Source organism: Lissotriton vulgaris, chromosome 6 (assembly GCF_964263255.1).
Source record: "Lissotriton vulgaris chromosome 6, aLisVul1.2, whole genome shotgun sequence".
Taxonomy (NCBI): Eukaryota; Metazoa; Chordata; class Amphibia; order Caudata; family Salamandridae; genus Lissotriton; species Lissotriton vulgaris.
The window spans coordinates 507,683,854-507,709,302 of record NC_141694.1 but is presented as its reverse complement, the minus strand read 5'-3'; positions in this window follow the sequence as shown (position 1 = coordinate 507,709,302).

Here is a 25,449-nt window from a genome sequence, read left to right as displayed (position 1 = left end):
CCCTCCTCCTCTCCACTATCCTAGCCACTGGACATTGGTTGGTTTGCAGGCGGGGGCCTTGGCTTATCATCATCGTCCAGAAGCAGTGGGATCTGCTTGCGCAAGGACAGGTTGTGGAGCATGCAGCAGGCAATAACGATCTGGCACACCTTTCTGGGCGAGCACATCAGGGCACCTCTGGTCTTGTGCAGGCAGCAAAACCGTGACAGGAGCCCAAAAGTATGCTCCACAACACAATGGGTCCTCCCATGGGCATCGTTGTAGCAGACTTCAGCCGGTGTCTGTGGATTGCGCAGGGAGCTCAGCAACAAGGACGGTTGGGATATGCAGAGTCACCTAGGTGTGAGATACACAGACCTACTCTTGAAAACAACTGTGGCAGAGGACAGCATGTCAACCACACAGCACGCCAGTTAACTCTGCATACTCACCCACAATCCATGCATGCTCCGGAAGAAGATTAGCCATTAGCTGGGGCACAATGCTGTTACGTAGGATGTATGAATCATGGGCAGAGCCAGGAAATTCGGAACACATACGCGAGATGATCATATCCGCCTGGCACACCACTAGCACGTTGATGGAATAGAAATGTTTCTGATTCCTGTAGATGTACTCACGTGCCTGCGGTGGAACCAGCCCAACATGTGTGCAATCAATGGCTCCAACAACATTGGAGATGTGGCCAAGGTGATAAAAATCCCCCTTAACAGCCACCAATTCATGGCTCCTGGGGAATTGGATATATCTGTCTTTGTAGATCATCATAGAAACCAGGACATCACATAGCACCATGCTGAACATGGTTTGCAACCTCCCATCTGCACTGGACACCGTGTGCTGGAATGATCCAGTGGAAAAAAAAGGCAGGGACGCCATCACCTTTGATGTTGGGGTAAATGCAGTTAGATATGTTCTGCAAGGCTGCAGGTGGGGCTCCAACATAGCACATAGGTTCTGTAGGGTTGGTCGATCCAGACGAAATTTCCTGATGATCTCCACATTCTCCATGTCTGCCAGCACTGTAAAGCGTTGATGTACATTTGGTCTCCTCCTAGCAGAGATGAAAGGGGGCAAATTTGAATGCAATACAACATTACATGTGTCCAAATTCTCATGTCCTTAGTGACACAACACCAACAATTACTCGCCTCACTGTTGACTCATAGACCACCTCACATGTAGGGACAACCTCCGCTACACTACTTGTACACTTGTCCCCTCTCACACAGCAAGTGCCTCCAGAAATAACAGACCATGTAAATGCGCAAATGGATATGGCCACATCTAGCACGAGAGGCCCTGAGAGTAATCCATCCAGCACGTGTTAATCTGCAACACTACTGTCACATACATCTCAGCTGTGCCTGCCCCGCCTGCATGTATAGGTTGCACAAGGCACACGTAAACAACACAATGAGCACAGTCTGTGCCTAAACAACAAGTGTGTGCATGAGCCACAAAAATGGGCAAGCCAATCTGCACATTGTCCATTAACACATACATCAGTGTTTTTTTTAAGCCCTTTCACACATTGCACTGGGCACCCTTTGCAGAGTACAACACAACACTGTTTGGTGTACATGCACATCAAAAAATCATGGGGGAAGGATCACTTGTCCTGCATAACCAGGGTATGCAGGTAGGTACATTGTGTCTCACAAATTAAAAGAACCTCATGCACGTGTATTATGAATGTTCGTAGCGGTATATGTTGTCTCCCCGCTCTTTTATACACGTGTGTGCATAATCCTTGGGTCAGTATTTATGCAACCTCCACCTGGAGAATTTACCCTTGGTTAAAACAGTAGTGATCGTGAATAGTGGGGTGGTAGGGGAGTGAGTTAAAATACCCGGACAGCCAGATACATAACTTTATTGGATCTGGATTCGGGTAGCTCGAGGGGGGGGTTGGATTTTGTGCCGCTTTCGAATGATTAGGAATTCAAGCGCACTGTAGAGTGTGTATTAAAAAACTGTCGACATGTTTCAGCCTCGTTGCCTTTATAGGTCTGTGGGCTTTCTTCAGGACCAGTGCAAAATAAGAAAAAGATAGGGTGAAAATAAGTGAAAAATATATGACCTGTTTTCAGTCAGTCCACGGTAGCATTGTACCTGCTGGGGAGAATTTTACATACAAAACAAGTAGGGTAGAAGAGAGGGAAATGGAGGACACAACACATATGTACAAATAATCAACAAGTTAAAATCTTGGTGGATTTTAAACAGCTTTAAAATGGCAATACTTTAGCACAGGTTAACACTCCTGAAAGGTGTCGACTCTTTCATTCTCATGCCAGGTGATGGTGATAGCATGCTGGCGAAGAACGGTTTTGTAAGTCTCAGGCAGCCTTGTGTAGGTATTTACTGTGAGCTATAATGGTCGGACTTAAACCAAGGTTAATAAGTTGTATAAGTGCTTGTGAAAGGTGGGGGGAAGCTTTGGTTATTGTGAGCGCCTAGTAAAATTTTTCAATCACTAGCGTGTAATTGCAGGCAGCTTATCAATGCCGAGAGGTGCGCTTATATGGCGTGAATTGTGGTGTTCAGGTGAGGCGTGTTATACTCGGAAAATAGTGCCGCAATGTTTTTAGTAGCGGTGGGCGTACTGTGTTAACACTCGGAAATTAGTGCCGCAATTGTTTATAAAGGCTGCGAGCGCACTGTGTTAGGACGTTAGGGTGCAGTTGTTCAATCACAGCGTGGCGATTGTAGAGAACGGGAGGAACTGGGTACTTGGGGTATAAATTAGGTACACGTACCTGGTGAAATGCGTTTGCGCACTTCTTCGGGTCGGGGCAGGGAGGAAGTGCCTACTGCCAAAAGATGAGGAATCTTAGTATTCTAATGACAATGGGTTACTATCTCTGCGATAAGAGTCGTTACGTTCAATACCTGTGGCGTGGCTTCTCCCGCGTAGCTTGTGCTATCGCTGCCTCTTCTCACCCGGATATGCTAGTGTTAGCTTCCTGTACTAGATATGTCTGTCGTTAGAAAGGGTAGAGTTACTACGACAGCTCGATTCAACTTTGAGGTTCAAAATGGAGGGTGTATTAGGTACCAAAAAATATTTGGCAACTAAAATACGGAGTCAGGTAAAGTGATAATGGTGAGGACCGTTTGGACTCTTTGGATAATTGTCCAAACGGTCCTCACCATTATCCAAAGAGTCCAAACGGTCCTCACCATTATCACTTTACCCGACTGCGTATTTTAGTTGCCAAAAATGTTTTGGTACCTAATACACCCTCCATTTCGAACCTCAAAGTTGAATCGAGCTGTCGTAGTAACTCTATCCTGTGTTTCCAGGTATTGAACGAAACGACTCTTATCGCGGAGATAGTAACCCATTGTCATTAGAATACTAAGATTCCTCACCTTTTGGCAGTAGGCACTTCCTCCCTGCCCCTGACCCGAAGAAGTGCGCAAACGCATTTTACCAGGTAAGTGTACTTAATTTATACCCCAAGTACCCAGTGCCTCCCATTCTCTACAATCACCACGCTATGATTGAACAACTGCACCCTAACGTCCTAATACAGTGCGCTTGCAGCCTTTATAAACAATTGCGGCACTAATTTCCAAGTGTAAACACAGTACGCTCACCTCTACTAAAAACATTGCGGCACTATTTTCCGAGAATAACACGCCTCACCGGAACACCAGGATTCACGCCATATAAGCGCACCTCTCGGCATTGATAAGCTGCCTGCAATTACACGCTAGTGATTGAAAAATGTTACTAGGCGCTCACAATAACCAAAGCTTCCCCCCACCTTTCACAAGCACTTATACAACTTATTGACCTTGGTTTAAGTCCGACCATTATAGCTCACAGTAAATAACTACACGAGGCTGCCTGAGACTTACAAAACCGTTCTTCGCCAGCATGCTATCACCATCACCTGGCATGAGAATGAAAGAGTCGACCCCTTTCAGGAGTATGAACCTGTGCTAAAGTATTGCCATTTTAAAGCTGTTTAAAATCCACCAAGATTTTAACTTGTTGATTATTTGTACATATGTGTTGTGTCCTCCATTTCCCTCTCTTCTACCCTACTTGTTTTGTATGTAAAATTCTCCCCAACAGGTACAATGCTACCGTGGACTGACTGAAAACAGGTCATATATTTTTCACTTATTTTCATCCTATCTTTTTCTTATTTTGCACTGGTCCTGAAGAAAGCCCACCGACCTATAAAGGCAACGAGGCTGAAACATGTCGACCGTTTTTTAATACACACTCTACAGTGCGCTTGAATTCCTAATCATTCGAAAGCGGCACAAAATCCAACCGCCCCCTCGAGCTACCCGAATCCAGACCCAATAAAGTTATGTATCTGGCTGTCCGGGTATTTTAACTCACTCCCCTACCACCCCACTATTCACAATCACTACTGTTTTAACCAAGGGTAAATCCTCCAGGTGGAGGTTGCATAAATACTGACCCAAGGATTATGCACACACGTGTATAAAAGAGCGGGGAGACAACATATACCGCTACGAACATTCATAATACACGTGCATGAGGGTCTTTTAATTTGTGAGACACAACGTACCTACCTGCATTCCCTGGTTATGCAGGACAAGTGATCCTTCCCCCATGATTTTTTGAGTATCTAAAGGGGACTGAACGGATCAGCACTCTACCTCCCTCCTATGATTTTTTGTTCAAAAGCAACGTGCAGCTGTGGGAGAATTTCAGAAGAAATTCAAAAGTGAGCTGGCTCACCAGAACAACATCGCCGTGGTAGACCACCATGGTGGAAAACTTTGGACTCAGTTATACAACTGAAGAGATTGATGCAATACTTGCCAGGCCACCACGGCTCCTAGAAGGTGACCTCACTCAGACTCTGTCTGTAACAACAGATTGGGACAAACTCACCGAAGCAAAAAGAGAACAAGTCAGGACGGCCGTACACGGCATTATAATGACGGAATATCTCAGGGTGAATGCTGCACCTGGAGGACTCTGGGTCACCAATGCCCCACGAATCTTCCTTAAAGACTTAGCCTTCAGGAAAGACTGGTCAGCGATCAGCTGGAAGTGCACCAGAGACTATTTAGTCCTAATCATTAAAAGGGCAACCAGACTGACGGACGAATTAACCATCAAAATTGAGATCCTAGAGACAAAACTCAATAACACAGTTAATATCACCATTTACAAGACCAGGTTAGATGAAATCAATAAAGAGATGAAAGAGAGCCAAGAATACCTAACACAAACCAAGCTACAAAAATTGGCCAAAGAACTGAAAAGGTGTTCCCTGGAAAGTATACATCCTTACAGCAGTAAAGAGTTCAAACCTAATGACAACGCGTCAAATTATGATTCAAACAGCGTCTCATCCAACGACAGCTCTGACCAGAGCGGAGATGAGTTCCCGAACCGAGGCAGAGGGAAGTACCAGAACAGGAGAGGCAATCGAAGAGGCCGTAACTTCTGGCGCCCCCCATATTTCCAACCAAACGCACAAGGGATGCAGTTCCAACCTTTCAACCCACACTTCCAAGGCTGGCCTAACCCTTACTTCCAGATGCCCCCACAGATGACCCACCAGATGCAACAACAAGCAGGCCAAAATTACCAACAAGGGATTCCTTTTTTAGGGAATGGCCAATCGAGACAACGAACGGGGAAAAGAGGAGTTACTTGGTCCGACCAAACCAGGCAGGTCCAGACAAGGAGCATAACCAGAGCCAAAACAGGATCGGGCCAACAACCTCATCGTAAACCTTACTAACAAAACCCTGACGGACGAACAAGAAAAGGTACTTAACAAAGGCCTAGGTTACGTACCGACTCCAAAATTGGATATTTTCAAAACCAAGTGGGAACTCGCCGAATTCTGCCGCACACTGAAACTTAAAGCATTCTTTAAAAATCAGCCGGCACCCACTACAGAGAGAGATACCTCTTTGAGGAACAAATCCACCTTTTGCCCCCTCAACTCCCAGGTTCCAATTGAAATTGCCACTTTTGAGCAGGCCATCATGAAAGAGGTTGATGCACTAAGCCAACAACCACAAAAGATGTTCCACAATATAACAAAAGCTGAACAACAAGCACTAACAGATTTGAAGAATGACGGGGAAATCATCATCAAACCGGCCAATAAGGGCGGAGGAATTGTAATACTTACATCAACTGGTTATGACAAACAATGCATGGATCTCTTAGCAGACACCAAGTTTTACCAAATCCTCACGATAGACCCCACTGTACGGCTACAAAGAACCATCTCAATGATGATTGAAGAAGCAGAGACCAACAGATGGGTGTCCAAAAAGGAGGCAGAATACTTACAAATGAAGTTACCCAAAACTTTTATTCACTCCCCAAAACTCACAAGGAGAGAATACCACCTCCGGGGAGACCTATAGTCTCAGGGATAGACTCGGTCTTTGAACCGCTTTCTCAATTCGCAGACCAGTATTTAAGACCTCTAGTCCAAATGACACCTACTTACCTGAAAGACACCCGTGACCTCGTGAACAAATTACAACACTTTGAATACTCACATGAAACCATGCTATTAGTGGGCCTTGACGTTGAAAGTCTATACACAAGCCTTCCACAGCAGAAGACTTTAGACACCATTGAGACCATACTTTTCAATGCAGATTGGCCCCATAAAATACCCAGACACTTTGTCTTAGAGTGCTGTAGACTCGCCCTGATGGAAAATTACTTCCAATACAAAGAAACGCTCTACCTCCATTGCCATGGAACTTCGATTGGTATTACATTTGCCCCCAGCATGGCAGGGCTCTATGTCAGTACTTTTGAGAGCAACTACATCCATAATGAAAACAATCCCTACCTAAGTCGAATCCTTTTTTGGAAAAGGTATATCGACGACATTCTGTTGATATGGGAAGGAGATGTTGCTAGTCTGCAGGATTTCCACACATGGATAAACTCATTGGATGATTGCCTTAAATTCACCTACACGGCCAACAATCAAAGCCTTGATTTCCTGGATATCAACCTGTTTGCCGAGAACAACACCCTACAGACCCAGACTTTTTTCAAACCTACAGCCAAAAACAGCCTACTCTCCTCCAAAAGTTTTCACCCACGCCCACTTCGTGAAAACCTCCCATATAGCCAATTCCTCAGACTAAGGAGGAATAGTAGCAAAACCTCTGACTACAAGAGACAAGCCAACAACCTCTGTAAGAAACTAAAGGTACGTGATTACCCACAATCTGTGATCAACAAATGCAAAAAGAGAGCATGTAACCAACCCAGGGAGACCCTACTGGAAACAACACAGAAACAACCACAAGAGGACATCATCACTTGCGTCACAACCTACAGCCCAGTGACGAACAAGATTAAGAAAATCATCCTCAAAAATTCGAGGATCCTAACATCCAACAGTCTAACCTGGCAAAAACCTAGGTTTGCAAACAGAAGGAGTCGCAACCTAAAAGATCTCCTGGTCCATACAAGACCCCCTCCTAAGAAACCCAGAGAAAGAACTGGTCTGTGGGACAACACGCCGACAACAGGACACTTCCCCTGCGGCACGTGTTCGGTTTGCAGCCTTCCCAAACCAACCAAGGAAATACAACTACTGCCCGACTTAAAGTGGACAATAAGGAGACATACCAATTGCCAAACGAGTCATGTCATCTATAAGATCACATGCCCGTGCCAAATGCGATACATTGGCATGACCTGCAGGAAAGCAAAGCAAAGACTCTGCGAGCACCGGAGCAATATCCATTGCAAAAAAAGTACTACTAAAATGTCAACTCACTACCTTGAAGCAGGCCACACTGGCACTGACCTTCAGTGGGTCATTTTGGAAACACTTGGCATAAGAGACAGGAACGCAGCAAAAATTCTTTTTGAAAAAGAACAACGCTGGATACACAGATTGAAAACTGACACCGCAGGCCTGAACGATAATATTCCATGGTTGAGCCTCAACAGATGAACTCACATCCATAAACAACCAGTACTGTTCCCTATGCACAGTTCTCTACCAATAATGAGTACTGACCCCTAAGCATGCAATTTGTTCTATAAGGCGCAAGTCCCAACCTCCCTTAAATAATCACAATAACTGAGCTACATTCCCAGGATCACCTTGTGGCACTCCCCATACCATTTACAGTAAAATTCAAATTTGTTGCCCCTTTTGACATTGTTCAACTTCCTATGACTACTTTAAATCTTGATAATAATTATAGAAGTTGACAATTATCCAAAGAGTCCAAATGGTCCTCACCATTATCACTTTACCCGACTCCGTATTTTAGTTGGCAAAAAATTTTTGGTACCTAATACACCCTCCATTTTGAACCTCAAAGTTGAATCGAGCTGTCGTAGTGACTCTACCCTTTCTAATGACAGACATATCTAGTACAGGAAGCTAACACTAGCATATCCGGGTGAGAAGAGGCAGCGATAGCACAAGCTACGCAGGAGAAGCCACGCCACAGGTATTGAATGTAACGACTCTTATCGCGGAGATAGTAACCCATTGTCATTAGAATACTAAGATTCCTCATCTTTTGGCAGATGGCACATCCTCCCTGCCCCTGACCCGAAGAAGTGCGCAAACGCATTTCACCAGGTACGTGTACTTAATTTATACCCCAAGTACCCAGTGCTCCTGTTCTCTACAATCGCCACGCTGTGATTGAACAACTGCACCCTCACGTCCTAACACAGTGCGCTCGCAAGCCTTTATAAACAATTGCGGCACTAATTTCCGGGTGTAAACACAGTACACCCACAGCTACTAAAAACATTGCGGCACTATTTTCCGAGAAGAACACGCCTCACCGGAACACCGCGATTCACGCCATATAAGCGCACCTCTCGGCATTGATAAGCTGCCTGCAATTACACGCTAGTGATTGAAAAATGTTACTAGGCGCTCACAATAACCAAAGCTTCGCCCCACCTTTCACAAGCACTTATACAACTTATTGACCTTGGTTTAAGTCCGACCATTATAGCTCACAGTAAATAAATACACGAGGCTGTCTGAGACTTACAAAACCGTTCTTCGCCAGCATGCTATCACCATCACTTGGCATGAGAATGAAAGAGTCGACACCTTTCAGGAGTGTAAACCTGTGCTAAAGTATTGCCATTTTAAAGCTGTTTAAAATCCACCAAGATTTTACCTTGTTGATTAGTTGTACATATGTGTTGTGTCCTCCATTTCCCTCTCTTCTACCCTACTTGTTTTGTATGTAAAACTCTCCCCAACAGGTACAATGCTACCGTGGACTGACTGAAAACAGGTCATATATTTTTCACTTATTTTCACCCTATCTTTTTCTTATTTTGCACTGGTCCTGAAGAAAGCCCACCGACCTATAAAGGCAACGAGGCTGAAACATGTTGACCGTTTTTTAATACATCCTCTACAGTGCGCTTGAATTCCTAATCATTCGAAAGTGGCACAAAACCCAACCGCCCCCTCGAGCTACCCGAATCCAGACCCAATAAAGTTATGTATCTGGCTGTCTGGGTATTTTAACTCACTCCCCTACCACCCCACTAGTCACGATCACTACTGTTTTAACCAAGGGTAAATATTCCAGGTGGAGGTTGCATAAATACTGACCCAAGGATTATGCACACACGTGTCTAAAAGAGCGGGGAGACAACATATACCGCTAAGAACATTCATAATACACATGCATGAGGGTCTTTTAATTTGTGAGACACAACGTACCTACCTGCATACCCTGGTTATGCAGGACAAGTGATCCTTCCCCCATGATTTTCTGAGTATCTAAAGGAGACTGAACGGATCAGCACTCTACCCCCTCTAGTATGTGAGGGAGCACATGGGAATGTTCAAGATAACATACATGGCATTTGTAGTCAACAGTGGGAAAAATTTCACATTGGCATATTGGCATTGTGTGCACAATGACGGGCCATTCATCATTTGCACACTGTGCACTATTGACAACCACCCATTGGACATTGACATGCGTGTGTCCATATCTGGAGTCAAAGTGCCCTGCCACCCAGATCCCAGTCACTGATAGCAATGCATGACACCGGAATTGCAGAAGCTACTGCCTGGCACCAGCGGTGTGTCACCGCCATGGCCCAAGACACTATCGCAGGACTGATAGCCATATACACCAGGCTTACGAAAACTGGCCCCCCTGCTCTCCTATACCTCCCTACAAATGATCGTCCAAGCCACAATTCTTTCCAGGCTGGACTACGCAAACATGCTATACCTTGGCCTTCCTCAAAAACTCATTAACGAACTTCAGGTGGTGCAAAATGATGCAGCCAGGCTGATCTTTGGGCTGCCCAGACGAGCCCATACCTCCCCTCTGCGCAACAAATTTTACTGGCTTCCTATCAGGCAAAGAGTGAAGTTCAAAGGCCTTTGCATTGCCCACAAAGCGATCTATGGCAAAGCCCCAGCATACATAAAGGAACACCTTAAGACCTACGTACCAGGGCACTCGCTTCGGTCTGCAGAGGCATGCAACCTGGCGACCCCCTGATGCACCCTGGCATCGAAAAGGGGGAGAACATTCTCTGTCATACTCCCTAAACTCTGGAATCAGCTGCCAGACCACCTACGCAAAGATCCCGCACTCCTCGTTTTCAGGAAACAACTAAAAACACTGCTGTTCAGAGAAGCACTGACCACCGTCTAACCCTCCCATCATTTTTGGACTTCCTGATCGGTCCACATCATTTTAAGCCTCGCCTCCAAAAGCCTTAGAGACCTGTCGGTGATTAGCTCTGGACAAATACAAATGCAAATACAAATACAAATGGTGTGAGAAAGTGCCATATTTCTTGCATTGGCATGCCCCCACTTTTTTTCTGACTGCTGATGTGCTTTGACTGAGTGTGCCCTGGGTTCCTGCCTACCAGGTACCCAGGGCCTGTGTTCTTTCCCTAAAACTGTGTTGAAACTAAAACCCAATTGGCATCTCTGGCCACCTGCACCCGGCGCCCTACAACCCCCTGTGCTCTAAGATCCCAACTTACCTCTCGAAGTGCTGGTCGCCCCTGGAGAGTCTCCGCCCATGAGCATGTAGCCTTTGCTCTCTGTTTACTTTTCCCATTGGAAAACATTGAGTGCCCAACGGCTCAAAAGCACCCTGCACCCAGCCGCCCGAGTACCACTGGCTGTGCCCCCTTTGCCCTATTCTGCTTCCCCTTTGCCCTGAGCAAGTGACCAGGAGCCCAGCTCCCACAGCCGCGTGGCTTGCTAGCCAGCAGCCACCAACCGGAGACCCCCTGTCCCTCATTGGATTGTTGTGAACGTATCTAGAACCCTAATTAAATATTCCCGATATATGCCCTTATGTGGTTATAACAAATCATATCCTTATAAAGGCATAAGAATCATATCCATATTCAGTAATAGCCAATGCAGTCCAAATACGGCAAGGCTACTTCCTTAGACTCCTAGAAAGTACAACGCGGTCTTTAAACAAACCAAACCTCCAGCAGCCCGGGAATTCCCCCTGCTTTTGTTTTGATTTGTCCTAGAACTCCTGCGAGTCCTGAAAGAACTGCCAGCTCCTAGTGACAGTTCTTATTGACGTCTTATGTCCAACCTTACGTCACACACGGCACCTTCCAGGTATAAATATACCAGCATTTGCCTTAAGCAACACACGGTGGTTTGGAGCAGAGCGGCTATCTACTTACCCAAAGCCCAGCTGATGCGAGTGCCAAAGGAAGCCGACCCTCCCATTTGACGCACTGAGAAAGACGCTGTCTTTTCTCCTGCAGAGAAAATCCAGCTCCAGTGTTTCCAGTCACCCTTGTGGGTTACTGGGAGATCGAGTCCTGAGAACGAGATACAAGACCTTCCTCATTCTAAAACCAAGGTACGGAACTGATTAGATCCTTAGAGAATTCTTGATTCAGATTCTTGGCAAAACTAACTTAACTTAAACTGCAACTCCCTTACTCCTTCCCACGTACTAGGCTTAGGTTAGGTACACCAGGGTAGGCGTAATTTAGAAGCACCAGTTGAGTACGTTTAGTCAACTTTCATCTGTCTATGTATTGTATATATTTTATCCATTTTAAGTATCATATGGCTCAGAAACCATATCAATGCTTTTACAGTATTATTTCATAACACTCCTTTTACTGTACGCACTTTACTTTATGATAAGTATTGCAATTGTGGCAACTCACTTCTCTTGCATGAGAAAGAAGACTGCTCAATAAGTAACACCTTTTATTGAAAACGCCTTCTCTCTATTTCTCTGTACTCTGGTGAAACTAAGTATGCACGATTGACTGAGTGAAATAGCTATCTATTGTTTTCACACGACTCTGGAGATATACTCCTTATTCTGGAGGGAGCAAAGTTGTCATGTTTATGCGGTTGTCAGAAGCTAATCCCTTCTTGTCTAATCAGGGAAGTTAACTCCTCCCATGTTAGAGACCTAGTGGACCTCAGTCCTACGTCTAAACTACCGTTTATGTTATTCCAATGCGCAGACCCTATTGGGAATATAGGAACTACACTACAGGATAACATTTGGCCTAACTACGTCTGCACCCGGCCGCCCCTGCACCGCTGAGGGTGAACCAACTGCACCTACCTGACCATGGACGACCCCTGAGTCTATGCCCAGAACCACAACTTCACCAGTCGAGTACTCACCTGGAAACCGGTAACTCACTTACTTGCCATTGGATACCATTGATTGTTTTGACTTGAAAAATCTTCACGGTGTGAAGTTTTGGAAACTTAAAATATTCATATAAAATCAACCGAATTCTGAAGAACTCACCTGTGATCAGGAGAGAAGCTAGTACTATACCTTGTAGCCCAGTACTGAACCGCAAAAGTAATCATTACCGGGTTTACTAGTAACCTACATTTTCTCCATAGGAATCCACTGTCTGCTTTTCTATGAAATTTCTTCAAAGTGTCTACTTTTGAAAACTTGAAATATTCTTTACAAATCATACGAAATACTGAAACAAAAGTACTTACCTGTTTTAATTTGAGACCCCAGTGCTGGACCCAGGAGCCCAGTACTAGATTACGAAAGTAATGAGATCGTACTTTTCTCCCGTTGGATAACATTGCCAGATTTCTGTTGAAAAGTGTCCAAGTGTGAACTTTTAAAATAGCTTTATATTCCTGAAAAATCACTGCAATACCAAAAACGTTTTTACTAAATTGTTTTCAGCTTAGACCCCAGGACTGAGACCCCAGTGCTGGACCCAGGGGCCCAGTACTAGATTACGAAAGTAATGATATCGTACTTTTCTCCCGTTGGATAACATTGCCAGATTTCTGTTGAAAAGTGTCCAAGTGTGAACTTTTAAAATAGCTTTATATTCCTGAAAAATCACTGCAATACCTAAAATGTTTTTACTAAACTGTTTTCAGCTTAGACCCCAGGACTGAATTTAGTAGCCAGTCCTGGAACTACCAAAGTAATCTACAAGTAATCAACTGTGTTTATATAAGAAAATCCTTTGAGCTCAATGCTAAATTGTGTGTAGAATTGTGTTGCCTACTGCAAACCCTGTACCTATTGTGTTTACAAAGTTTATTGCCTTTCTGCAAAGTACTCATCTGAGACCTCTCATATTGAGAACAGTATATTTTGATACCTGTTGGTTCTAGAAATAAAACAACTATATCTTTGATATAAAAACAATTGGGCTGGAGTTCAGTCTTTGAGTGTGTGAAACCTTTTGCTGACTGAGGGTGTACATCAAATGCTTTACACTGTTCTCTGGTACTGCCTTACTGCTCGACCAAGCTACGACTTTAGAGAGTAAGGTCACACCTGGCTTTAACCTCTGTTATACCTTTGGGGTTTGTGGACTCTATACACACTGTACCTTATTCTGGTCCAGTATATATAGAGCCATTTTCTCACACATGGCGGTTGGCATGTTCTGCCACCCAGATCCCAGTCACTCATAGCAATGCATGGCCCTGGAATTGCGGAAGCTACCGCCTGGCACTAGTGGTGTGCCACTGCAATGGCCCAAGCCACCCTTGTGGTAATGATAGTGATATTCCTGTGGTCAAATGGTGGTTGGCATGCTCCGCCACACTCCAGCGGTGTGTCACTGCCAATGCCCAAGCCACACTCGCGATAGTGATAGTGATATACCCATGGTCAACTGGCGGTTGGCATGCTCCGCCACCCAGATCCCAGTCACTCAGAGCAATGCATGGCCCAGAATCACGGAAGCTACCGCCTGGCACCAGCAGTGTGTCACCGCCATGGACCATTTGAAAGATGCACCACCGTGGTCGCGCACCCCTGTCCCCTACGGTGTGTCACAGCTTTGGACCATGCCCTTACAGCCAATGGGAACCACAATTGCAGTAGGCTGATGAAATTTTGAAAATTGCGGTAGGCGTGCTCCGCCACCGCGGAGCAGGTCATTGGATGCATTTGAAAGATGCACCACCGCGGTAGCGCATGCCTGTCCCCTGCGGTGTGTCACCGCTATGGACCATGCCCTTACAACCAATGGGAACCGGCGCAATTGCAGTTGCCGCTACTGTAGGCGGGCTCTGCCACCGCGGGCCGGTCATTGGATGTTTTTGAAAAAGGCAGACCAGGGACACCAATTGCAGCATCTTAGAACCGCTGAAACGAGTCCTGGGGGCTATATGTTTATGTTTGTTTATGTTTATAATCTTATTTATCCCCAGAAGTGTATCTCAGCGCTTGCGGAGTTGCAGAAGAATTTGAGATCTTTGCTATGCTAAAAAGGGGCAGTTTTCAGAGCCCTTCTGAATTTCAGGTGATCAGGACATTGTTTTAGGGTCAAAGGGAGCTGATTCCATATTAAAGGTGCCTGGTACGAATAGGCTTTTCCTCCTGTTTATGTTTTTTAATCCTAGGGAATTTGAGCAGGGATTTCGACCGAGATTGCAGGTCCCTTGGGAGATATATTGATGATGCCTCTCCGCCAATTAGGAGGATCCGTTTCCCCATATTGCCTGTGTGTCAGGCAGAAAATCTTAAACTTCACCCGTTTTCGTACAGGTAACCAGTGTAGTTGTCGTAGAAAGGGGAGCGAGGCTGACCTGTAGGGTGAGTTTTCAACTAAGCTTGCTACAGTGTTTTGTACCACTTGAAGGCGATTTAAGGCAGACTCGTTGGCTGCGATCAGTAGAGCATTGCAATAATCTAGTTTACTCTGTACCAGGACTTGTATAAGAGTCTTTCGTAAGGAGTCCGAGAGATAGGGGAAAGCTCTTCTCAGCAGGCCCAGCACATAAAAGCATGCACCAACTGTGTGGGTAACATGTTCTTTCACTGTTAGAGTCAGGTCGAGATGAACCCCTGCATTTTTTGCTGTAGTTTTTCGGGCAGGAACAGTTCCCAACTCTTTAGGCCACCAGGTTGGCGCCCATAAAAGCGGAGCTTCTCCGAAAAGCATGGTTTCCGTCTTACCGGCATTCAGTTGTAAAAATTTGTTACTCATCCATTGTGAGATGGCCAGCAGGCCAGGAGAAAATGTGGCTTGGGCTGTCTTGGATGATTTATTGAAGGAGAAGGTGAGTTGGGTGTCGTCTACATAGGATATTGGGACAGACCAGTGGCTCCTTGAAAGTGTGGCCAAGGGGGCAACGTAAATGTTAAACATAGTTGGGCTCAGACATGAGCCCTGCGGCATCCCCTTGGTCAATTTTTCTGTATTGGACCGATATCTGCCCAGATTAATAGTCTGAGTGCGATTAGAGAGGAAGCTGGTCATCCATTGCAGTGCCACTCCCCCAATCCCTGCTACCGTCATTCTTCTGAGCAGAGTCTGGTGGTTGACTGTATTGAATGTGGCGGAGAGATCTAAAAGCACCAGGAGGGTTGATTGGCCCTGATATAGCGCAAGTCATCTGTTATGGCCACCAATGCAATTTCCATACTGTAATTGGGGCGGAAGCCTGATTGAGAAGGATTCAGGTAGCCAGCCGATTCGATATGGTCAAAAAGGTGTTTATTGACATGTTTTTCCAGGACTTTTCTCAGGCAGGGTAGGAGGGAAATAGAGCGGAGATTTGAAATATCTTTCATGGGAGCTTTGTTGTTTTTCCACAACTAAATGATGTGAGCCGCTTTCCATGTTGGAGGTAAGTGACCTTCCTTCAGAGATGAGTTTAATAAAGAACAAACGGGATCGGATGGCATATTGGCGAGGGAGGCTGAAATTCTTGCAGGAAAGACATCCAGGGGCGAGCCTGATTATCCTTGCACATTAACACTGCAGTCTCTTCACACGATAGAGGAGGGAATGCCTGCAGTGTTTTATGCCCAGCGCTAAGGGGTACTGGTGTGTTGTCTAATGGTGAGGAGCAACTTGTCTTGGTAAATTTATTGTTATATGTGTGTGAGGGAGACACACATTTCCACATCTCACAGAGCCTGCTGCCTGAGACCTCTCACCTTCTGCTGCCTCCAGGGACTGTGGCCTGAGACCCCGCACCTTCTGCTGCCTCCAGGGACTGTTGCCTGAGACCCCTCACCTGCTCCTGCCTCCAGGGACTGCTGCCTGAGACCCCTCACCTGCCCCTGCCTCCAGGGACTGCTGCCTGAGACCCCTCACCTGCTCCTGCCTCCAGGGACTGCTGCCTGAGACCCATCCCCTGCTGCTGCCTCCAGGGACTGCTGTCTGAGACCCCTCGCCTGCTCCTGCCTCCAGTGACTGCAGCCTGAGACCCCTCACCTGCTCCTGCCTCCAGGGACTGCTGCCCGAGACCCCTCACCTGCTCCTGCCTCCAAAGACTGCTGCCTGAGACCCCTCACCTTCCGCTGCCGCTGGTGCTGTCCCATGCCCACATTGATGGTGAGTGTGTTGGTGAACATGGCAGGGTACAGTACCACCCATTTCCAGTGCTGGATCTCATGTGCTCACTCTGCACTTTGTACTGGCCACTAACCTTGTTTCTCCTGGCTGTGTTACTTGTTCCCTGTACAGCTTCTCATGTACCTCACCCGCACTGTGTCCTGCCCACTGGCCTTGCTGTTCACTTATGTTTGATCTCTGCCTGTGCATCTTCTCATGTACCTCACCTGTATTGTATCCTGCCCACTGGCCTTGCTGTTTACCACTTCCCTGTGTAGGATCTCATGGACATACTCTGCACCTTGGACTGGCCATTGGCCTTGCTGTTTACCCCTTCCCTGTGCAGGATCTCATTGACATACTCTGCACCTTCGACTGGCCACTGGCCTTGCAGTTTACCCTTCCCTGTGCAGGATCTCATGGACATTATCTGCACCTTGGACTGCCCAATGGCAAAAGACGGCTGGAATGCCAGAAACCAGTCCTAGGACGCTTGTTTCCGGTCCAGGGAAGGCATGGCTTGGCAGTTCGGGCTGGACTGTTCCCATGAGGCACAGGGTCAGACTGATTTGCATATGGCCATGTCTGAACTGGGGTAGCAGAGTGGGCTAAAGAACAGTGATGGATTAAACCCAGATCTGTTGACTGGGTGCGAGTGTTTGATTGGTTCAGATGCTCCGTCCATCACCACCCCCTTTTGTACCGCTTTGTTCGCCATAAGTTGACAGGGTATGCTCATAAGTGAGTTCCTTGCTCACTTTGCCACTGGATTCAAGCAAGCCTGGCTGAAGCCGGCTGGAATGCCAGAAACCGGTCCTAGGAAGCTTGTTTCCGATTCAGGGAAGGCATGGGTTGGCAGTTCGGGCTGGACTGTTCCCATGAGGCACGGTGTCAGACTGATTTGCATATGGCCATGTCTGAACTGGGGTGGCAGAGTGGGCTAAAGAATGGTGATGTATTAAACCCAGATCTGTTGACTGGGTGTGAGTGTTTGATTGGTTCAGATGCTCCGTCCATCACCACCCCCTTTTGTACCGATGTGACTTGACAGGCTGTGTGTCCAGTTGAGTGTTTGGTTCTATTCTGTATGGGTGTTGATTTTGTGCTTGGACTCAGTGTTGTTACCATGTGTGTAGTGTAGGTGTGATGTGAGGGTTGCTGTGGCCATGTGTTTCTGTGCTGTCTGTTCCTCTGTAGCCCTACCTGCTGAGGCTGCCTCCCTAGTTGAGTGGAGTGTGTGGTGCAGGGTGTGGATTCACCTGGGTGGTTGTTGTATATGGGAGGCACAGGTGAGGCACATGGCATGCCCCTTCAGGGGGAAGTGGTGTGCGGAGGTGTGGCCCTGTGATCTTTGTGCACTGCCCAGGCCTGGCGCTGGCTCACCTTTCTGCATTCTGCACATGTTTCCCAGAGCTTCACTGCTGCGGTGATGTGACCAGGACATTATAGCAAGATTGTGGTAGATATGTGACCTGGGACATGTGTGGGTGCACTTGTTGATGTGTTCCTGTCCCCACCAGGGTGTGTGATGTGGACATGGACCCTATGCCAGCTCTGGTGTTGTGTGTTGTGTTTGTGTACGAAGTTGTGTCATTGCGTGACTGTGGCAGTGTTCGTGACTGTCCATTACTTGCTGGTAGTGTATCATGTACGACGCAGGGAAAACGTGTATGGCTGTGTCCATTGTGGTCGGGACCGAATGGAATGCACTGGGACTCTGGTTTCACGCTCCGCTGTGGTGCCTCCGCCGTCTCTGCTTGGGCGGTTTCCCCACTGCGGTGCGGCTGGATGTTTGGGGCATCCTGATTTGTTCAGTGGACGGAACATCATTACGCACGGTGTGGATGTCCATTGGCTTCCACCGCCACTATGGTGGGTGCACTTTGGTGGCCGTGCGTCTCGCACCGCGGCAGATGGGAAATGGGCTATGTTTGACCTTACTAATATGGCGGGAGTGAGGACCGCATCTGGCATGGGGAAAATGTCATTTTCCGCCAGCACCGCAGTGTTGCCTCTGCCTGCCATCATAATAGACCCCAAAGACCTCATCCAAAAAATGGCTTTGCAGTCACAAACCTGTCATTGTAAAATGTATCAAAATCTTCTTTTATGAGTCAGAATATTCTTTTCAACTCGGGCCAAGTCAGAAGTGGTCCTAGAAACAAATGTCAGCTTTCCCGTGTGCCCTTAGATGCGAAACATTTTTCAAAAGCAATCTCCTTTATTGACCTGGCTGCTTTCTAATTTAAAGGTACAAATGCAAGGATAAAGGTCTACTGTACTCTGTAGGCCTTCATCCCTGCATTCACACCCATTCACAGAGGTTCAGACATTGCGACCTGTCTAATTCATATTCATTGGGGTAGGCTGTTGTGCGATTTGATTTCAAGACTGGAGACTACCATTGTGCATTAATCTTTTATTAACTTCTGAAGAAGCACCTTTAAAGGACTTACAAACAATGAAACCTCAATCTAAAATTGTTGTATAGCATTTTAGGGCCCTAGTGTAACTTTCCCGATTCATGCCCTTATATAGGTATACATCACCATATCCTTATATAGGTACAGAAATCATACCATTTTTTAAACATAGCTCATGCAGTCCAACTACGGCATGGCTACTTCCACTACTTCCGAAAATCCACAACGATTTCTTGGAAAAACTCAGCTTCAGCAGTTAGGGACTTCCCTTTGCTTGAATACTGACTTGTCCAAGAACTCATGGAGTTTTCAAAGAACTGAGACTCTATGATGGCCTTATTATGTCCACCTTTACGTCAATCTCAGCACCTTCAAGGTATAAATATGCCCACACTTGCCATAGCAAACACACAGTAGTTTGGAGCAGTTTGACTATCTACTTGCCCAGCCAGCTCGCTACAGCAAGTGCCGAAGGAAGCCGACCCTGTAGCAGATGCACTGAGAGAGACGCTGTCTATTCTCTTGCCGCGAAATCAAGCTCCAGTGTTTCCAAGCTACCCTTGCGGGTTGTTGGGAAATTGAGTCCTGAGACAGAGAGATACCAGATCTCGTTTATTCTAACCAAGGTACGGAGCTGATTAGACCCTAAGAGAAATCTTGGATCGATTCTTGGCAAAAAGAATACTAGATTTATGCTACACCTCACTTACTCCTTCCCTCGTACCTGACTTAGGTTAGGCACACCGGGGTAGGCGTATCTTAGAAGCACCGGTTGAGTACTTTTTAAACCATTTATTATTTATGTATGTATTCTATGGCTTAGAAACCATACCATGCTTTTACAGTATTATTTTATAATAGTCTTTTTGCTGTACGCATTATACTTTGCAGCCGGTATTATGATTTTAGCAGTTCATTTCTTCTGCATGAGAAAGAAAACTGATCAATAAATACTTTTATTGAAAAGGCCTGTCTCTCTATTTTCTCTGCATCTCTTGTGAAACAAAGCATGCACGATTGACTGAGTAAAATATCTATCTACTGTTTCCTCGACTCTGAAGATCAGTTTTATTTTGGGGAAACAAAGTTGTCATGTTTAGGCGGTTGTCGGAAATTAATCCCTTCTTGTTCATTCGAGAAAGTTGCCAGTGACCTCTGAGCTAGCTGGCACTCACAATTAAGTCTAGTATATTCAATAGAGACCTAGTAGACCTCAGCCCCTACATCTAATCTATAGGATATATTATTCCAATGCTCAGAGCCTTTTGGAATATAAGAACTACTCTACATGGCGCCCAACGTTTGGTAAGGCACTAATTTAACGCTAGATACTGGAGTAACTCAGCCGCACAGCTCAAAACTCTCATTCTACCCCCTAATCAACTGCCATGCCACGGTACCACTTCGGTAACCATTTATCCATTTATTTCAATGGCACTATCTTGCAAGCCAACAATGACAATCTTGAAGCCTTTGATCTCCACTTTCCCTCTCTCCTTTCTAACCCCTTCCCTGCCTCATCCTCCTCCCCCTGCCCCCTCCCTCAACGGGACAACCAACCCCCCTTCCCTTACTCTGCCCCGCATCCCTACCACAGTACATATCCCCCCTGCCCTATTCCCCTCGTATCCTCATCCGGCCATACCCAACCCCTATCACTCCGCTCCCCCTGCAGCTCTAATTCTCCACCGCCTCCTCACCCTCTGACACGTTACCTCAATCCCTATCCATCCCCTGCAACTCCAAGGTCTCAACCACACTCCCCAAATCTGACCCTCCATCAGTTGCTCTCCCTAGGCATCCCACCACTAGATCGTCCATTGAGGTTCTCAATACTTCCCCAGAGGACCAAAACCCCCAGCCTCGACTCTCCCTCAAGACCAACTACTCACCACTCCTGGCTCCCCCACCATACACTCCCTAACAAGACCTTACCTATGCCAGGCAATCGTAATAAGTCTCTCTTAGACACCTTCACCCAGTCTCTAACTGTCTCACACCCCAAAGGACCACCTCACCCTAACCCTCCACACCAGACAACCCACTCTAGCCCCTCATCCAGTGACATAACAAAAACCCCAGAAATCACCATCCCCCCACGTGACAACTAGCTACACTGTTCCCATCCAGAAGCAATCCCCCCCGCAGGACATGACAGTTTGTTGGCTTGACCGTATCGAAAATCAAATCGCCTTCATAATACAGGGACGGAAGCTCATCCTCTCCAACCTCTCGACACTGCATAATCCTCTCCTTAACCACCGCCCTTCGTCCACTGTTCTTCATCCCACTCGACCCACCCAAACAACTCACCCACCCAATGACCAAACACCCTGTCCCCTCCCACACCAGACCTCGAGACCGAGCAGAACTACCGAAGCCATGTCCCCAGAGGAAGCGCTCGAGCTAGCCTCCTCATACACCACCTCTTGTTCCGATCAATCTACTTCCCAAGAAATCGCACAATCCAGAATTGATCAACTCCCCCTTATCCCCCCAGACCAACTCTCGTGCACCCCATGCCTAGCGACAATCACTCTACCATACAGGTAATCACCGGCTTCAGATTCGATCAAATCCTCCCGAATCCTCCCAGACCACCACACTCCCTCATCAACATCCCCACCGAACCGAATATAGGAAGACCCAACACGAACTGTATTCTCACCAATTGCAGATCCGCCGTGAAACATGCCACTGAGCTGGCAGAAACGATCCTCACCCATGACATAGACCTAGCCTTCATCACCAAAACCTGGCTAAAAGACTGCTCGATCCCCATTCTGGACCTGCTTGTACCTCCAGGTTACTCTATCTTAAACAAGGTCAGGAAAGACCAATTTGGCGGTGGCGTGGCTTTTATCCACAAAAACAACTTATCTATTTCGGAAATAGAGTCCTCTAACTACAATTCCTTTGAATGTCTATCCACCAACATCAGCACCACCAAAAACACGGTACTACACTGTAACCTTCTGTATCACCCTCCAGGTAACACTACCTCCTTCACAGAGCACCTATCAGACCTGATAGCTCACTGCTCCCTCCGAAGCACCAACAATGTAATCTTAGGTGACCTTAATCTGCACTGGAATGATGAGAACAGTACTCCAGTACAATTATTAAATGATCTACTTCATTCCAACAAGCTTACCCAACACTGCTCAGAAGAAACTCATAACAAAGGTGCAATCTTGGACGCCATCATCACCCAACAGGACGCAGTCACTATTGACCACATCCTTCCAGTTGACAGGTCCGATCACCTAATTCTTTTCCACCTAGCGCACCCGCTCGGCCACCAGCCCCCCATTAGAGACCCCCCCAAGTGGTCCAGGAATCTGTCGCGGATCAGCACTGCCGATCGAGAAGAAAAAATCTACTCCCTCCTCTCCATCTCCCCAGACGGCCTCTCTACCGCTGAACTCACAGCACATTGCAATTCAACTATGTCCTCCATCTTAGATCAACTCGCCCCCATAAAATTAAAGAAAACCAGGAACATCCCTTCAAGAACATGGTTTAACAAGGACATTAACAATGAAAGAAGGAAACTCAGAGCCTTTAGAACGGCTCTGGAGAAAGAACCCCTCCTCCACCCACTGTGAAAAGCTCAAATCAGCAAGAAGAGAGTACAAAAACCACATCACTACAGAAAAAAGCAACTTCTTCTGCAATGCGCTCGACAATGCAAAAAACAGACCTAGAGAACTATTTGATTTCATTAAAAAGCAAACCTCCAAACCGTTGAATTCCCTCGTCCACCCCTCTAAAGCCTTATGCGACGACTTCATCAACTTTTTCAATGACAAAATCGACAAGATCAAACTCTCCCTTGACATGAACTCACAGCCTCCAGGCAACAACCTTATAACTTTTGAATCCTCCTCCATTAGGCTTCCCACACGGACCTGGTCCACCTTCGATCATGTCTCGGAAACTGAGATTCTCAACTTAATCCCCTTGTCGAAGGCCTCATCCCACACGGGACCCTCTTCCCTCCCAATTGGTCAAAGATCTGAAATTCTTCCTTGCTCCTATCTGGTGCGCAATCATTAACAGTTCCTTAAAAAATGGTACCATACCCGAATGCCTCAAGATCGTACAAGTTACCCCTCTCCTAAAAAAACCAGGCCTTGACTTAAAGGACTTGAACAACTTCAGACCGGTCTCCAATCTCCTCTTCTTGGCCAAAATTCTGGAAAATGCGTGCTCCACCAACTGAATAAACAGATTGACACCATCAACCTGCTAGATCAACATCAATCAGTTTTCAGAAAAAGTTATAGCACAGAAACTGCAATCCTTAACATTGTCGATGATATCCGTCACTCCCTTGACTCCTACCACTGCTGTCTACTCATCCTCCTCGATGTGTCAGCAGCATTCGACACAGTGGATCATAATCTTCTGATTAAGGCCCTCAAGGAGAGAATTGGGGCAGAAGAACAGGTTCTACAATGGTTCTCATCCTTCTTCCAGAATCGTTCCCAGAGAGTCAAAATCAAGTCATACACCTCCGACCTTCTCCCCATGAACAGAGGCGTCCCGAAGGCTCTGTTCTCTCTCCGCAACTTTTCAATATCTACATGTTACCCCTCGCTTCGATTCTGAATAAAGCCAACATCCCCTTCCACTTATATGCAGATGACACCCAGATTTACCTGGAATCCTCCTCCATCAATGACATTCTAAGGCTCAATAATACTCTCAGTCCAACAATGGTTATCATCGAACCACCTGAAACTCAATCAAGGAAAAACATAAATCCTACTGATCTCTAACAAGGAAGAAAACCTGTATGTATGTATGTGTATGTATGTATAGGCATTTATATAGCGCACTACTTACCCGTATGGTACCAAGGCGCTTCGAACGCTGCGAAACCCTTCCTGGCTTCCCTGAGAGATGGTCCCTTAATGGGTATCTCCAGGGTGAGACCAGGAATCCCCGGCGGTCTGGTGGGGCCGTTAGTGAAGATGAGTCAAGCTAATGCCCAGAGTTGCCGAGTGTGATCGCTGATCAGAGTGGGCACCGAGGCGAGAGAATTATCGAGTCCGCTGACCCTGGTCCAGAAACCTGCCGCGCCGGGAATCGAACCCTGGTCCCGGGCCGTCCTCTGCTCTCGGGTCTGCCGCCTCTAACCGAGTTGCTAAAAGCCATTGACACTCTCAACGTGATGCCCACTCTGACTAAGTCTGTAAAATCACTAGGAATCACCCTAGATCACAAATTATCCATGGCGTACCACATTAAAAACTCTGCCAAGAGCGCCTTCTTCAATCTGAAACTACTCAACAAAGTCAAACCCTACATCCCACCCGCAGATCTCAAACAAGCCACACACTCTCTTGTGTTATCCATACTGGACTACGGGAACGCGACCCTCTCTGGTACCCCCCTCTCCCACCTAGTCCCTGTAAAGCCACCTTCAATGCAGCGGCCAGAGTGGTCTCAGGAGTAAAATAATTTGACCACATTTCTCCCGCACTCAGAAATTTAAAATGGCTCCCAGTGGAAATACGGGCCCGTTTAAGAACAGCCTGCCGGACTCATAAAGCCTTGAACACAGGGAAACCAGAATACATTGCCTCGAAACTCAAGAAAGCCGGTCAAGCAAGAGCACTCAGAAGTTCAAACTCCCTCCTGCTCATCCCCCAAAGAACACGGAAACAGAAGATGGCAAACCGTTCCTTTGCTGGGAATGCTCCAAAAATCTGGAACGCCATCCCGGCCGACATCAGAACTACTTTCTCCTTTTTAAAGTTTAAACGCCAACTAAAAGACCTCTACCTCAAACAAGCCTTCCCGAATCCTATTACGTAACCTTTTAATCCGAACTTTTGTTGCCTCCAGATCGCACGTACCTGCAACGGACCTCTCCCTCGCCCTCCCGCCCCATTTCCTGGGGTTGCGCTCGCTACGGTTATGACTTTTGACTTCCGGGGCCAGTTGAACCTCTTATTAGTATGCTTATTCTATCTGTGGTCCTGCTGTACGCTTACTCTTTTGCGCTTTTGATTCATTATATGACTTATACAGGTTGTTCGCTTATCCTTTCTGTGTATTGTATTCGCTATTTTGACCTACACATATTTGGTTGTGAAGTGATCCGATGCCCTCGGGTCTGGCCAGCGCTATAGAAAACTCAAAAAAAAACTAGTGTTCCAAAATATTGTGCACCTTATCTTTGTTTCTTTGAAACTTGCTCTG